Below are 13,944 nucleotides of genomic sequence, written 5' to 3'. Positions count from 1 at the left end.
TTGTTATTTTCAGGAGTAAAGCAGACCCGGACCAATTCTCCAGATGCAGGAGTCTGAAGAAATTACAGGTTAACATGAATGGATATGTTAAGGCAAGTTTCTGGTTGAATTGTTTACAGTGTCCAGGAACCTGACAGCAAGCCCTAACTGGCGGCGGAAGATCAGGAGGGCTGTGATTTAAGGTGGGGAAGTAAAGTTTGGGTTAGTGATTGGGGGACGGAGAAAACTGACTCTTTAACTGGAGAATGGGAAAGTGTCTGTGAGACTGTGAAGCCATATATGCAAAATAGCACACACAAACATACGCAATGAAGATCGGCTTGCTACTTGTATGAGTGATGGAATGGTGTGAATGTTGAATAAACTGATTAAACTAGTTTAAAAGGGTGACTTAGGAGTGCTCTTGCACTGATTGATCAAAACAAGGGATTAGTATAGGAAGAAATTGACAATAATTAAATAATGTGATGAAGTGTAATCATGTATTTCGTTCGCCAAGTTAAATTGTTGAGATATGGCTGAGTATGCAAAAAGTTTGAGAGCTCGTGTGAATGTGGACAGAGGAGCTTGCTGTGTGTGTGTGATTGAGGCCTTAAAGGAGGGGTAGATTGTTCAGAGGTGCAAATTTGGTTAAGAGGTTTATAAATTAGTGTTGACATATTGTGAGAACGTGCTTATAGGTTAGGTTGAATGTGAGTTTGGTAAAGTGCTTAAAGAGGGAGTTTTAATAAACATGGACATGTTTAAGGGGGTTTTGTAACAGTGCACTTATAAAGAAAAAACCTGTCAGGTGATTTTGTTTGGTACTTTGATGAGCTAATACTCAGCTCTCTTTTTTCTCATTTTTGTTGTAAGCAGGCCTGCAAAAGAAAACAATGAATAACAGCGCTGACAATAGTCTCAGGAGAACAAAAAGTAAGGTGACCTTGTCCGAATTACAATGGGTCAGATTGTGGGTCCCTGTCTAAAAGGATTGCAGCGAGCCAATCCAGTCCAAAAGTATAAAGAACTATTTTCCTAGAAACAACTAAAAAGAAAATAGATGAGTATATAAATTAACTGAGTTTACTGAAAGTGGAAAATGTGATTATTTGTAAAGACGTCTACCACTACCAGATGTTAATGCGTGTGAGTGAATGTGTGGGAATGGACAGGTGAATGGACGGACCAGGCAGACCATAGGTTGGACCACCTGGACACTGACAAAAGACTGGACTAAGGACGTTTCAAGGATGCAGGCTGTGGATGGAGCCAAGAAAGGATTTGACATGATGAGTAATTTGATTTCATTCCTTAAACACAGGTTTAAGCTCCGGAGCATTTATACATAATATGATAGGATTAAACTTTTCTTTTAATTGCCTAACCTGAGTGAAGGATTTTGAGTTTGTAACACATGAGATGTGTCACAAAAAGGGGGGTGTTAATATATGCGATTAGCTACATGAAATGTGCTGTTTTAGGGTTACTAAGCAAATGTCTACGTGACCTTTACCTAATAACCTTTGTGATGATAAACTTGTTTACCGACTTGCTCTCTTGTAGAACATACAGACTTAGAAAAGGGGAACCTCAGCTCTGAGTTCTGAGAATAACTCTGTTAAGTTGACAGGAAACACGTCGAAACAGCAATATAGGGCAAATGTGTTTGAGCTTGTAATTAAATGTGGGGCTTGAAAAGAGGAAGCAAATTGGGTACAGGACGTACTTGAGATGATCAGACGAGAGAAGGAGAAGGTCAGGAATAGTTTAAACTAAGATTGAGAAAGTAAATGGGGTAAAAGGGGGTGTAGCTTCAGGGCAGTTCACAGCCCGGCGTAAACGCAAGGTGCTGTCACACAGCTTAAGTTATTTGGGTGATTTATTTTATGACAAAATAATAAGGAAATATTGAAAATATACAACACGTTGAGAAGATCTCTTTTGTTATATGCCTCTCCGGAGCTTCTCTCCTGATGCTACTCCACCAAAAGAAGTTTATTTATAGAGACTATGTCAGCTCCCAAACAGACAACAACAAACCAAGATTAGCAATAAACAATTTAAACATAAATAATAATAAATAAAGAACAATGCAGAATCCAAATCTGAACCGAAGAATAAAATAATGAAATGTGGATTATTGGGTTTTTCTCTGTATATATGAAGTATTTGTAATGTGTATCTGCTCATTATCTTGTTTTATGTACTTTAATGAAGGCAGGCTTGTAGAGGCCAGTTTTTACTCACAAACAAGTGCTCAGCCAGACTGAAAAACAGGAAGCTTTAGTGCACAAGGCATATTAATAAATATAGACACAAAAAGAGGAACTCCCCATATAAACAACGTTCAAAAATGTGTGAAGTATAAAGTACCGAAATAACACTATATAAGTCACAGTTGATGATTCTAATGTTAGAGAGCTCTTGCAACTGGCGTCTGAGCTGTGCAGAGGTCGATGTTGGTCATAACAGTGACGTCTCTATTTACAGGTTGAGTTCATTTTATACACAATGCATAACTGTGCTTGTTTAGAGTTGATGTTCCGTCCAAAAGGGTTTTAAGCTTCACTGGTGAGAGTGTCCAGGTGATACATGTTGAGGGAAGATGAGAACATAGCAGGTTAATTGCATGCACGCTTACAAACACACATGATTTATATATAGGCCAGGCCAGAGGCCTGGACTTGATGCAGCTTTCAACTTTACAGCTCCTAACTTGCAGGAATGGCGGGGAGTGTAATGAATGAATGCAAAACATGCTTACAGACACAAACATGACAGGGGTTTATTTTACAGGGTAAAAGTGGACCACAGGTTGCTTTGTTTCTGCTTAGCAACTACTGAGGTAGAAGGTGTTAAAGATAAATATGCAATAAGTGAACAGGAAATGTGTGAAGGTGAGCTGGGTGAAACAAAATGTTGTAGATAATGGAAACTTGTCTAACGGGCATTAACAGTAACCTTTGCATGTTATGTATATGCTTGAGGCCAAAAGAGGCGTAAATCCTGATAGAAAACTTTGAAGTGTGCTTTCTAGTGGAGAGTCAGGCTGACATGGGGATGGTGTGTATTTTACTGGGGTTGTGTTTAATAAAACTACAAGCGTTGCTCACACACATAAAGAGTATTGAGATTGAAGAAAGTTAATATACTGGATAGAGCCCAGAATATGATAATACATAAGTAAAATCAAATGCAATGTTTGATTTCACTTTTATTGGGAAACAATCAGGCTAGAAATGTGAGTAAACTATGTTTAAACTGTGAAAAAAGTGGGTTGATTTCCATAGAAAAATTGTAGAAAAACGAGAACTGAAGTCAGGAGGACCAAGTTAGAAAATGCACCTGAAGATGGTCTCATGAAGAGATCTGCTGTTGGTGTGTGCTGAGACTGGACGAGTATTTTAAACAAGTGAAGGAGAAATGGTTGAGTGTGTGTTTAAGTGTAGATATGCCCTTGATATTGATATATATATGTACATATGGGGGCTTTCATAGTTATTCTAAATGGCACCTCAATAGTTTCAGAATATAGAAAAATAAAGAATTTAAAAAAATAAATAAATAAATAAATAAATAAACAAATAAATAAATAATTAGCCAAGAAATGTATATTGAAATCTCCACATACTTTGAAACGGTGCAACTCTGAGTGGGCCATGCAATCAAGCAACTGTTACATATCTGTATTAAACTAGCCAACATAGACTCACCACCACATGATGTTGCCCTGCAGCGGGGGCAGAAAATCATTTGCAAACCAGGGATCTTACGTTGATTATCATATCCTTACTTATGTATACACACACACACACAGAAGGGAAAAATTTCAAAACAAAACAAAAAACAACTTCCCTTATCCTGTCAAGCACAGGAGCAAAATAAAAATCTCTTTGGGCTCTGTTAAAATTTCTTTAGTAAAAGTGTAAAAGGCCAAACCTAAGAGGTTGGGCAAACAGGAAAGTCCCTCCAGTATCAGGAGTTTATAGACAGGAAACATTTTTCACTTTAACGCCTTTTTTCTGAAAAACCACTGACTCATAGATGCAGATAGACATACAAGTGCACATACATCCAGATGTGCATTTAGACATTAAAAGTGTAGAGGCATGTACACACAGATTGGCAAACCGGTACAGAGTCTAACTGAAGAGCTTAACAAAGCAGACGTGGCAGTAGGGTTTATCATTTGGCCTGATATGATATTGTGAACCAACTTTGAATAATGACAGGAACCTTAGATGAACACAGTAGGTTAGTAAGGTGTAGCAGAGAGAGGCTGTTTGTTTCTATCCCTTACAGGAGAAGATTTCCACTAGAGAGGGACCCAGAAGAGGAGCAGAGATCACTTAAGCATGAAGTGTTTTCAAGTGGGAGCTGGTGTTTATTACCGGACCACTTAGATGACATGAGGTTATTGTCTGATTTGCAGAGTCAGGGGACGGCAAGAGAGGGTCAGAGCGAAGGTAGTGGACCTGGGAATGGTGGTTTTGGCGCCCATGGTGCCATTAATGGATGTAGAGGTGACAGAGTGGGTCGAGCGGTGACACAAGACATAGTATAGTGACCTCTTGTGGGCAAGAGGTCAAGAGAGGGGATTGTAATATTTAAAGAAATTAGTTTACTGCTGAACTGTATATAACCACCAACCTTAACATTGTATTAATTATCATTCATCAAAGCGTTTATTGAAGCTGCTGGCATTATGTTATAATTTATATTATAGGGGTTATCATAATCAAATATTAACATGTTTATTACAGGTGCAGTTATAACTACTTTAAAAGGATTGAGTTAAATATATATATCAAAACTCATATGCTGAGTATATTGTTACAGTACAATAGTAGCTGAGCAAAGGCCTGAATGTATTCAGCTTCTTGTGGTATTTGAGTTTGCCTAGTTACAGGTGACAGCAGGATGTCCAGTCCATGGTGACCTCAAAGGCCTTAGATCATCACCATATTCGGAAAAGGATGCCAGAAAGAGGAACATCTGTGTTTGCATTTAATTCTTAAAATACATGAATGTTCTGTACATGCAAATTATGTGCTTGTAAAAGCAAGAAGGGGCGTTACAATACCCTGATGTTATAAAAGCAATCTAGAGTGTATTTTGGGCAGAGATGTACAACTGTTTTGCAGTTTGCACCTCTCCACGCTGCGTGCATTAAAATCAATTGTTTGAACGACCGCTTCTGGACTATCATTGTTTTACTCTCATCCTCAATTTTGAACCCGTAACAGATCCAAGTTCAATTATCACTACAACTCTTATCTTTAAATATATTGTTTATATTCTTTGACATTTTAGGGGTTTTTTTCCCATCATTTTGTATTGCATTTACAGCCTAGCATTTGTGTTAACTCCCAAAACATGAATGGAATGAATTGTATTGACTTTACGGATGCATTTTTTTTCTTTTTGCACTGTTCTGAAATGTAAAAGTTTTGTAAAACATTTTCCAAGTGCTTCCATAACAGATTAAGGGAAACTTATTTAAACATTAGGTTTAAAACGTAACATTTTTAAACATAATAGTTTCCTTTTAAAAAGCATGACTTATTTCTATTTGCATGCAATAACAGAATTATGTATTTTAACTTTGTAATACTCAGTTTGTAAAATTTATAAGTTTGTAAAATCAAATCAAAACTGAGGGATTTAACTCCAATTTACAAACAGTATCAAATGTACCACAAGGGTTTGAGTTGTCATGTGAGAATGCAAAAAAAAAGACAAAATCAGTTTAGGCTTAAAAAGAACTGTTGATGCACATATAGCAAGAGCTCAATACAAAACTATTATAAAATTGATGTGACCAAATTTTTAATTTGGTCACATCAATTAGAGAAATAAATAGGATATTCATGAATTACTACAAAAGTTTATATGCATCTATTGTTTCAGGAAATCAAACAGGTGAAGACCTTTTTCTGTCTAAACTGGACCTGCCCAAACTGCAACGGGATCAAATGGAATGGCACGAGGGTCCGATCACTGAGGCAGAAATCAGAAAGGCAATAACTTTGATGAAAATTGGGAAATCACCTGGGAAATCACAGGGTAACGATGGCTTACCAGCTGAGTATTATAAAACATTCATTGACATTCTTGCTCCGGTCCTACAAAAAGTGTATAAAGAAGCTTTTGAAAATGGGCAGATCCCAGCTACATTTAATGAGGCATTGATATCACTAATACCAAAAAAAGATAAAGACAATACAGATCCATCAAATTACAGACCAATAAGCCTATTGAATTTGGACTGCAAAATACTTACAAAAGTTTTAGCCTTAAGGTTACAGCGGGTTCTGGGTGTCATCATACATGCAAATCAGACTGGATATAAAAACAATCTCTTCCTCCGATAACATTTGAAAGCTACTCCATTTGATGTGGCTGAGCCAGTCTAAAGATACTCCAGTAGCAGCTTTCTCCGTAGATGCGGAGAAGGCTTTGACAAAGTTGAATGGAGCTTTCTTTTTTCAACCTTGTTGCGGTTCAGGTTTGGTCCACACTTTCTAAACTGGGTCAAAGTGCTATACAAAGAACCAAAGGCGGTGATAATATCAAATAATATGGTTTCACCTTTTTTTAGTTTGTCACGTGGAGCTCGTCAGGGCTGTTCTTTAAGCCCCCTTTTGTTCTTAATTTTTATAGAAACATTGGCAGTGAGTATTAGATCAAACAAGGAGATTAAAGGCGTCATAAGTGGACAGCAGGAACACAAACTCCTCCTCTATGCTGATGATATTCTTGCCATTATAACAGACCCACTTTTATCAGTGCCGCATTTAATGGACACCATAAAGGCGTTCTCTGAGGTGTCCGGTTACACTATTAACTGGGGAAAGTCTGAAGTAATGCCACTATCACCACTATGCTACCCGTACATGGTAGAAAAATTCAATTTCAAATGGGTACCTAGAGGAATGAAGTATCCTGGGATTAGGCTAAGCCAAGATATGGAGGACTTACCCCAACTCAATTTTGACCCAGTCTTTCTAAAAATAAAAACAAATATAGAAATATGGGGGAAATTAAAAATCTCATTGTGGGGCAAAATAAATATTGTAAAAATGATTATAGCTCCCCAATTTCACTATGTAGTAATGATGTTACCAATTGTGATACCGCCCGGTTTCTTTAAACAGTATGAAGACTTAATTAAGCAGTTTCTGTGGGATGGGAAAACGGCAAGAATCAAGCTAAGTAAATTCTATGCTCCTAGAGAGAAGGGTGGTTTAAGTTTACCCGATCCAAGATTATATTCAGTCTCATTCAAGATGGCAAAATTGGTTAATTACTGGGGAAAAAATCAAGCCGGACAGGAATGGTTAAGTATAGATTTATACTCCTTTTGATCCAAAAGGTATGTTGTCTCAAAGCTGGACTTTAACGAACCCAATTTTGTTTCATTCTAGACAGGTTTGGCTCAATATACATAGAGTTCTTAAAATATCACCTCATGTGCAGTTTTACTCATCTCTTTGGAACAATCCAGCTATTCGTATAGGGAAAACAATTGTGTTTTGGAAATTGTGGCAGTCTCATGGCATAAATGTTATTAGCGACTCATTTAAAGATGGGGAATTTATGTCCTATAGAGACCTTGTTCAAAGATACAAATTGGAAGGGAAGGAAAATTTCTGGAGATATTTGCAAATTAGACATTGTGTGTCGTCGAAGTTCAAAAGGGGACATGAAAATCTTTTTCTGAATTTTATAAATATGCCTCAGGAGCACCACACAGCATCATGTTTTTATAGGTTGGTAAACGATAATAGGAGTGGTGAATGTTCGAACATTAAAACTTTGTGGCAGAAAGATTTAAATGCACCAATTCCAAACGAAAAATGGATGGGCATTTTGGCGGAAAATGGGATTTATGTTAAGGAGGCGAGGAGCAAATGCATACAATATAAAATTCTGCATAGATATTATCATAGCCCAACAAGATTACATTGTATGAAGCTTATGCCTGACTATCTCTGTTGGAAATGTAAAATTGAGGCGGGGACTTTCCTACATTGTTTTTGGGAATGTTCCCTTATAGCTCCTTTTTGGAAGGAAGTCGTCACACTCTTAAAAGGTTGGTCAGGATTAGAAGTGCCCTTAACTGAATTGTGCTTGTTAGGAGACCGTTCTCATATTCCAAGAATTCATAATAATATTTTTACGGTTGTTATGGTTGGACTGGTAACTGCATCGAGGATTATCCTTAGGCACTGGAAGACTACAGTACGTCCTGAACTGAAAGACTGGATCAGAGCAATGGGAGAGACTGCTTCCTATGAGTCCATGCTGAATAAACTTAAAAATGATACAGAAGACAAAGATGAACATTGGGACTACTTTTGGAGCTATTTGAAGCAAACAGGAAATCATGACCATATTATTGTAATTTGAAGGACTATTAACTGTGACCACTGGTCCAAGTGTTACTTAACCATCAATTGTATTTGCCCATTTCTGTTGTTTTTTTTTTGTCTGCTTTTTTGTTTGTTTTGTTTTGTTTGTTTTTTTTCCCCTTTTATACAGGTTTAAGCATATGTTGCAAAAACAATAAAAAACTTAAATGTCAAAAAAATTTCCAAATGTCAAAAACTGGAGTGAGAATTATCATCAGGAAATTCAAAGAGCTACACAATACAGAAAAATCCTGGTAAAGGTAGCATGGGAAAAAATTCACAGACTCTGAAAAAAAAACTACCAAGAAATGTGTCTAGAGACCCCAGAACAAGTGTTAAAACACCAATGAATGACTAAGCCAACTAGGGGAAATTGTAGTCAAACAAGACAATCTTGGTAGCATCTTACACATGAATGAACTGCAAGGCTGCTCTCTTCTGCAGACAACTATGTGGGTAGAGACCAAACCTTACATAGTTACCTTTATTTTAAAGATCACAAAAAGTTCTCTTAAACTGTACATGACCATTTAAAATCTGTGTTTCAGTCTTAGAAATACTACACTGTACTGCACACAGCAGACTGGAATAAGCAGCCCAAAGTGAAGAGAAGTTGTCAGCACAACTGAGAACAATATAGCAAGGGTAAACACACACACACTCAAGCTAGCATATTAAGTATGAAACTAGGGATGCACCGATACCGATACTGGTATCGGGTATCGGGGCCGATACTGTAAAATGTGTGCGTACTCGTACTCGTAAAAGTTAACCGATACCATGAACCGATACTAATGTAGCCCGGATGGGAATTTGGGAGTAGATACTCATAATTCCCATGGACTTAAACGCCACGGTAACATAAGGTGTTCACAGTTGATGTTATGTGATGTAACTCTACCCTGAATGTAATTTGCCCTGTAATATGTCACAAGGTAAATACAGGTAATTAGAGCAATCAAACTGTTATGATAATCATAAAAGTATTATTTTATGGTATGTAACTCTGAAGGGAGTTAAAATATTTTTCAGAGTTCTAATTTTCTGGAGGCCCGTGAAGGTAGCATAAAACGGGACCTGTGTATCTGTTGCAATGGAGGAGGAGAAGAGAATGGCATGGAGAGATGCACGAGGTTAGCTGAACCAAAGTGAGAGACTCGGATAGTTTTAGTGAGGTTAACCAGCACAAAAGAGTGTGTAACTAGAAAGCTAACCGTGTGGGAGCTTCACAACAGAGTGTGGGTGAAGTGACTTTTTGTTTCAATGGTCGCACCACCGTGGAAAACTGTGTTTCCAGCTACGACCGCCGAGGCTAAAGGCTAGCCCGGACTGCTTGGCTTCTCCAAGGAGGCAGCCGCTATGGACTGTCGGAGAGCTGGACAGTGACGGGCTAAGGTGCTGTAACAGAGACAGCATCGGGTCCGCAGGGAGTGGATTTAGTGTGGGACTGGTGAACGGCAATCTACCGGGCAACGGAACTGTAAGTCAGACTTTTGTGCTCTTACTGGGGAGAAGAGGATTTTTCTCCATCGTCCGGTGTGAGCAGCAAACAGGCCTGCAACAAGTGTGAATCTGAGTGTGTGGAACCCATGTGTGAATATTGTGTGTTTAGTGGATTTATATAACGTGTTTTGGAGTGTATATTAGTGAGTCACTTACCAAAAGGTGATAACATAAGTTGGGTTGTTTAATATAATTTGAAAGGGAATTATGTCATTTATACAGTGTATTTCATTTGGTTAAGGAATTGGAATATCATTTGAGTTTAAAAAAGGGATGTGTTGTACAGTATTTGTCTCTGCCCTTACGTTCAGTAAACGTTTCGTTTGTGTTAAAGAGTTGTCTGGGGTCGTTTCTTTACTACTGGTTAAGTTTAACTTGTGTGTGGTAGAAGTATCGGTTTTTGTACTCGGTATCAGCAAGTACTCAGATCCAAGTATCGGTATCGGATCGGTTTGAAAAAATTGGTATCGTTGCATCCCTATATGAAACTATTAAGAAGTATGACAGTCTTGCGAATGCAAGATTTCATAAGACACAGTAGTAAAAACACAATAAACCTATTTGTGCACAGCTGACCAGAACCTGTCCAAATATAGATAATCTTTTGCTTGACCCAAAAGCTAAATTTACAAAGCATACAACATGGTCCTTTTGCAAGAGTGTGAAATCACTGATCAGTTATCATGTTAAACTAGGTTATAGTACACCAAATATCACTTGGCGCTCAGAAGTTTCCATCCGCTGGTGTTCAAACTGTTCAAATGTCCTTGAGGGCATTCATCAGAGACAGGTGTGTACACACCTTCCATACCGTGGTGAACCATAAAGGTGATTTTAATCACAAGTTGGATGATGATAAGAAGGCCAATGTGAGAACAATTCTCAGAATTTCCTGGGGTATGAAGCATCTCATTATGGTATTTTTACTTGGTTATCACACCTTTTTACAGAAAGTATGGAAGTTGTGTTTAAAACATTTTAAACATCTTTAGCGATCTTTTTTTGTATATAAAAGGGAGGTTGCTGCAGCACCACCACTTCCCAAAGTTCAGGAAGAGGCTTCAGGGAGATGTTTGCTACGTTGGACTGTAGGACCATCAGAAATGTGTGCAGTAACAAAACAGGCAGCACTGAAAGGAGCTCTAAGTGTTTGTGTTGTTCAATGATTTGTGCACAACAACAAAAATGGGACCTCTCTCATCCATCAGTCATCATGTGGACATTTTTCTGACACACTTTGAAGCTGATGGACGTTTTGTGTCTGCACTAAGTACGTTTTCAGCAGCTATGGCACCGGCAGGATTCACTTTCACAGACTGAATAAAAACGGGATAGCTGGATAAACATCTGTCTACCTCTGATCACCAGGTCAACCATTAAAAAAAATACAAGAAAATAAATAAATCACAGATCAGAAAGTAGTGTCTAAACTCCACTCACTCACCAGAAGGAACACTCAGGTTGATGATGCTGAGCTTCCATGAGCGTGTTTCTTCCATAAAAATACGACACTCATATGTTCCATTATCAGCACTGTTCACATCCTTCAGAATCAAAGACACGTCTCCATCCTTCATCTGTCTGTCCTGCAGATCCACCCGGTTCTTAAAAGATCGATGCTGGTTGTCTGGAAAAAACTGCCCATTCCTGTAAACAAGAAGATATTCTGGCTCCAGATCAGCTCTGCTCCAATGTACAGATTTGATGTTGTTGTTATTTGGAGCTCGACATGTCAGAGTGACGTCCTGTCCAGGCACAGCTGTGATGGTTTTCTGGTCTGAAAGAGGAAACAACACAGAGCAGAGAGGTTAAAGGTCAAAGTACAATTATGATCAGAATGATTGACTTTCAATATTTTGTTTATTTCCTTTGACATTTGAGTTTTTAGTCATGTTGGATTTAATGAACCTCTGAACATCCAGCAGGTCACCAGTGACCCACTGAGGGGGGATTTTAGCCTCATGCTAAACATGCAAAGTGTCAGAAACTACAAGATGTTAGCTTCCACAGAACAACAACATGTGCTGATAATAAGTGAACATAATGTGTGAGAGAAAGCAGCCTCTCATTATAAGACACTGTGAGTCTCTGCATGCTGCCTTTATGGAGCTACAGCTGTTTGTATACACTGAACAAAAAGCTGTGTAGCTGCATACCAATATAGATGTATAAAATAAAATAAACTGTCTAAATCTTCAAGTGTTACAGAAGAACACACACAAAATGGAAAATAAATTCAGTTCCAAATAAGTAAATTAGATATTTATCCAAAATAAAATGAAAACATTCCTACAAGTGTCCTCAACACAAATTCAAAAAACATTTTTAAAAAAGGAGAACATAAACAAGATTGAGATATTCACCCAGCTTTAGTCCATATATGTTGTAAAGCAATAAATGAATTTATACATTTTAAAAAAGCCAAAAGAAGTGCAGTAATGGCTCGATGATGCAGGGAGTGAGGCTTGCATAAGAATTAGATGTGCAACAATATTTTCAGCTGTCATATATACATATTTACATTGTTTGCGCAGGGGGAAGGGGTTAGGTTGTCATGAATATACAGGAGGTCACTTTAATTACACCAGGGGCAGTCATCTGCTGGGACTGGTTGTTGGTGTGAGAAAAAAAGAGAGTACAGAGAAACAGTACAAAAGGCAAACTATAGGAGAGAGATCTATTTTAATAACTGCTAATGATTAAGTGACCGAGCAGCCCAAGTCTATTACATCACAACTAAGGCGTAGTTCAGGATCACCTGCTCCATCTACAGCTACAGTCTGGGAAATAATAATTTCATCCTCAGCTGAATTCCTGTGTTTGCCTTCTTAAAAAATCAGCAGTCTCTGTTTTTATGGTAGTAACATTATAATGGAGAGAGACAGAAAATCAAGCAGTGTCTGAATTCACTCACCTGGAGGAACATTCAGGTTGATGATGCTGATTGGTTTCCATGAACGTGTTTCTTCCATGAAAGCACGACACACATATGATCCAGTATCAACGCTGCTCACATGCTTCAGAATCAAAGACACGTCTCCATCCTTCATCTGTCTGTCCTGCAGATCCACCCGGTTCTTAAAAGATGGATGCTGGTTATTTGGCAGAAACTTCCCATCCCGATAAACAAGGAAATATTCCGGCTCCAGGTCAGCTCTGCTCCACTGTACAAATTTCTTTGTATTTTTATTTGGAACTCGACATGGCAGAATAACGTCCTGTCCAGATGCAACTGTGATGGTTTTCTGGTCTGAAAGAGAAAACAGCACAGAGCAGAGAGGTTAAAGGTCAAGTACAACTGTTCACTTTTAAAAATTGATTAGCGTTTCCTGGTTCTAACTGAGCAGTGAGCTCGGGCCTTTTTTTTTTTTTTTTGTCTGTCCCATTTGGTTCTTTAGCCATCAGAATTGTTATCTGAAGACCAACAAGAATACCAAATGGATTTATTTTGCCAAATGGATCATCATGGCATTGCCGTATTGGTCCATTTGATCAAACTTTGTTGTTATTATTTATTTTATTTTCAGTTGTTACAGATGGGACAGACATGATTGAGGGATAGGAAAGGGAGAAAGAAAGAGAGGAAGGAAAAGAAAAACAGAAGGGAAAAGGGACAGTGAGAAGGGGCACTTACAAAGACAAAGAGAAAAAAAAAAATCTCCTGGATCACCTGTTGAGAGAAAAAGAAGAGAAAACAAGCAAAAAAAAACCCAAAACAAAGCCACATACTAAACACAACACCATCACGTTAATCTAGCTAAGTGTGAACAGCAGTAAATACTAAATATTGAAAGTTGTTGTGCAGCACGCAGGACAGACAGCGCACAATGTGCTTTGAAGTAGCAGCTAAGAAAGGTGTAGTTTATGTCTACGAACAGTGAACACCCGTGTGCACACCTGTGTGGATCAACGCGCTTGTATACAAAAGGTTTCCCCATGTAACGGTCTGCTAGAGGGTGTGGAGGGCCATAGCCCCGTCCTCCAGGGCATGAAGCAGGCATGGAGGAGATCCAGGCTCCAGACATCCAGAGGCCCCAGAGTGCGA

This window comes from Pelmatolapia mariae, linkage group LG3_W (assembly GCF_036321145.2).
Source record: "Pelmatolapia mariae isolate MD_Pm_ZW linkage group LG3_W, Pm_UMD_F_2, whole genome shotgun sequence".
Taxonomy (NCBI): Eukaryota; Metazoa; Chordata; class Actinopteri; order Cichliformes; family Cichlidae; genus Pelmatolapia; species Pelmatolapia mariae.
Note: the sequence above shows the minus strand (reverse complement) of the source record.